This window comes from Homarus americanus, unplaced genomic scaffold (assembly GCF_018991925.1).
Source record: "Homarus americanus isolate GMGI-L3 unplaced genomic scaffold, GMGI_Hamer_2.0 scaffold59978, whole genome shotgun sequence".
Classification (NCBI taxonomy): Eukaryota; Metazoa; Arthropoda; class Malacostraca; order Decapoda; family Nephropidae; genus Homarus; species Homarus americanus.
Window position 1 is genome coordinate 1,432 of NW_024722300.1, and position 4,209 is coordinate 5,640.

Here is a 4,209-nt window from a genome sequence, read left to right on the forward strand (position 1 = left end):
GCTGTGATGTATAATAATACCAAGGCCCAATTGGGGGCAGGATAAACGAGGCAGCTACCCAGGGCTCCTTAGTTACCTAGGGTCCCTGTTACTCAGGGCCCTAAAAATAAACCCTTACCTTGTACCCATAAAATAGGATTAGGTTAAGTTTTACTCTGTTAAGTTATATTTCGCAATATAAAAGAAAATATATGCTTTAGGGAGGAGGTCTTGGTCGAGTACTCAATCAACATCACACCCCTTGAAGGAATAGGTCGAGTACTCCATCAACATCACACCCCTTGAAGGAATAGGTCGAGGTACTCCATCAACATCACACCCCTTGAGGAATAGGTCGAGGTACTCCATCAACATCACACACCCCTGAGAGGGACTAGGTCGAGGTACTCCATCAACATCACACACCCTTGAGAGGACTAGGTCGAGGTACTCCATCAACATCACACACCCTTGAGAGGATTAGGTCAGTACTCCATCAACATCACACATCTTGCAGGAAATAGAAGCTTTCACATAACTAACCTTACACCTGCTGTCTCAAATATCACATACCACATACCTACACCACAAACACATAAATTAACCTCGAAAACAAACCTCCTAAAACTGAATTTAACAAGTTAGATATACAGAAATGTTTAATTAGGGTATATCACGAGACAGCTGCACATTTCGAAACTTTATTAAATTAGATTCACGTCGACTTGATAAATGATGCTCGCTGGCAACTGTTCACCTAGTTAACTGTATCTCGAGGTATAATAATTTGATACATATGTGTTTAGGTTTATCTGATGTAAATACTTTCTAATTACTGTGGGTTCTCGTTTGGTTAGGTTAGGTCAGGTCTGAAGTGACTGGTAAATTGTCTTCATAAACGATCATTAACCTCACAATTGGAGAAAGTAGTTGTACGTGTGTGTGTGTAGAGAGAGAGAGAGAGAGAGAGAGAGAGAGAGAGAGACATTCATACAGGCATCTTCCCACCTCAGACTCGTCAACAATAACAACTCCTCTCCGATAGGTGGATCACGTCTTGACCTCCACCACAACAAGAGGTCGCTGGGTCAAATCAATTTCTTCCTATTATTATTTAACGACGTAATATATTTTTTTTTCAATCAATTATAATAACCCAATTATCTCTTTGTTGATTAATCGTAAGTTAGATTTGATTTTAAACTTACGATTATTTCTGTAATGTGTGAAGATGGATTAATTTAGTAACAATAATAATAATAATAACAATCTATTAACACACCTACAGGAATAACACCGCCTTGAATAATCTCCAATAGCAAATAGCAAAATATATTAATAGACGATAATAGGAAAATAGAAGCAACAGATTATTATAGAAGGGTTTATAAATTATGATAGTCTAGGAAAGTGACATAATGAATCTATAACAATTAATAATAAGTAAAAATAAAAAAATAAAAATAGTAAAAATGAGTAGAAAAAAATAAATAAATAAATAAAAGTTAAGAATCAGTCAATATGAAAATAGGAAAAATCACATGATTTTTTTACAAAGTTTGAAGTTTAGAAATACAACAGACTCTCAGAACCAGGAAGACTCGACCAACTGTTTACAAGGAGATGCTGTTGAGAATAATATTTTTAAGGAACGAGATGTTATAAGTTAAAAGAACAGAGTAGAGATTGTGTATTATTAAAGGTCAACATGTGTGTGTGTGTGTGTGTGTGTGTGTGTGTGTGTGTGTGTGTGTGTGTGTGTGTGTGTGTGGGACTTTACCGTTTCCTCTGGTAAGTTGGGCAGCTGTGGAGGAAAGGTGACAGAAAGGGGGGAGAGTGGTGAGGAATGGGGAAAAGAGTGAAGGGATGGGGGGGTGAGGGGAGAGAGGGAGGAGGGTGAGGGAGAGGGAGGGAGGGGTGAGGCGAGAGGGAGGGTGAAGGGATGGGGAGGGGGTGACCTCAGCGCTTATTGCCTCTCTACTTTACCCTTCCTCCTGTCCCCCCTCCCCTCCTCCTCCCACCTAGCGACATAACACCACCCCTTTCCCCCTCCTCACCTCCCTCTCCCTCCCCAAAAAAACCTTCCCTCCTCCTCCTTACCCTTCCCCACCCTCCTCCTCACCTCTCCCCCTTACCCCTCCCCCCTCTCCACAATTACACACCCTTGTTCATTACTACACCTCGGGACAAGTCTGGGGGATTCTGTAGCCGCCTCAACTTCATGGTACGATAATTTAACCTCTTGAGTACGAAATATTAACCTCTAGTACGATATTTTGACCTCTTGAGTACGATAATTTAAACTTTGGTACGATAACTTAACCTCATGAGTACGATATCTTAACCCCTTGAGTACAATAATTTAAATTCTTGAGTACGATAACTTAACCTCATGAGTACGATAAACTCATTGGTACGATATATTAACCACTTGAGTACGATAACCTCATGATATATCTAACTCTTGGTCGATATTAACATGAGTCGATAACAACCTCATGAGTACGATATCTTAAACTCATTGAGTACGATATATTAACCACTTGAGTACGATAACTTAATCTTTTCAAAAGGACTGATAATGTACTCACAGTAGTTATGCCATCGTACTCAAAGGGTTTTATTATCACTTTGAATACAATAACATAACCCTGATTTAACCCCTTGATTACGATTATATAACCTTGCAACCCCCCTTTGAGTACAACGTCATCACACTGAAGGAAACAGGTCATAGTTCCATACATATTTATACATAGAACCCCACAAACATACATAACACCAGGAATAATTACACATATACATAGATAATACACATATATATTAAGTGCTCATGGTGTAGCGGTTATCACATCTGTCTAACACACAGAAGGTCCCAGGTTCGAGCCCTGGTGAGCACAGCGAGTTTTTTGTACTAGACTATCAAGAATAATTACATCTACATACATACATACTTACATATATACACACTTACATGCTTATACATAGATTACTTACATACATACATTACTTACATACATACATTACTTACATACATAGATTACTTACATACATAGATTACTTACATTACTTACATACATACATACATACAACTTCAGGTAAACATTATCCCAGATATACAAAGGTACATAGATTTTTACTCTTACACTCGCAGCCTTTCATACACACATACACAAACACGACGTATACAATCACAGACACATACACACATACTTACATGTACACATACAATGTGTACATTGAAAATAGTAATCCCCAGCCAAGGTATACCACCACTACCACCACCACCACCACTACTACTACCACCACTACTACTACCACCACCACTACCACCACCACCACCACCACTACTACTACCACCACTACTACTACCACCACTACTACTACCACCACCACTACCACCACCACCACTACCACCACCACCACCACCACTACTACCACCAGCTACTACCACCACCACTACCACCACCACCACCACTACTACCACCACCACTACTACCACCACCACTACCACCACCACCACTACTACTACCACCTCTACTACCACCACTACTACTACCACCACCATTACCATCATTACCACTACCACCATTACTACCACTACTACCACTATCGCCATCACTACCACCATTACCACTACCACCACCACCACCCCGCACCCGTCATGAACCAGTTGGTGTGTGTGTGTGTGTGTGTGTTGTGTGTGTGTGTGTGTGTGTGTGTGTAAGCAGATTATATTTCATGCAGGTAACCTTTCATAACCTGTCTTGGTACACCTCCCTCCTCCTCACCTGTCTTTCTCACCTCCTCACCTGTCTATTTTACCTCCTTCCTCACCTGTCTCTCTCCACCCCTCCTTCTTACCTGTCTCTCACCCCTCCTCACCTGTCTATTTCACCCCCCTCCTCCTCACCTGTCTCTCACCCTCCTCCTCACCTGTCTCTCACCTCCTCCTCACCTGTCTCTCCTCCCTCCTCACCTGTCTCTTTTTACCCTCTTCCTCACGTCTTCTCTCACTCCTCACACGATTTGACAGGTTAAAGCTAGTACCTGTGACTCTACCATAACCATAGTACCTGTGACTCTACCATAACCTAGTACCTGTGACTCTACCATAACCTAGTACCTGTGACTCTACCATAACCTAGTACCTGTGACTCTACCATAACCTAGTACCTGTGACTCTACCATAACCATAGTACCTGTGACTCTACCATAACCTAGTACCTG

General features: G+C 41.3%; 1 non-coding gene across 1 annotated transcript; it reads left to right on the plus strand.

Annotated features, from left to right (window-relative positions):
- Positions 1–2,806: 2,806 nt before the first annotated feature.
- On the plus strand, positions 2,807–2,879 carry Trnav-aac. Its single transcript has one exon. It is a non-coding gene; the product is annotated as a tRNA-Val (tRNA).
- The last annotated feature ends 1,330 nt before the right edge of the window (positions 2,880–4,209 follow it).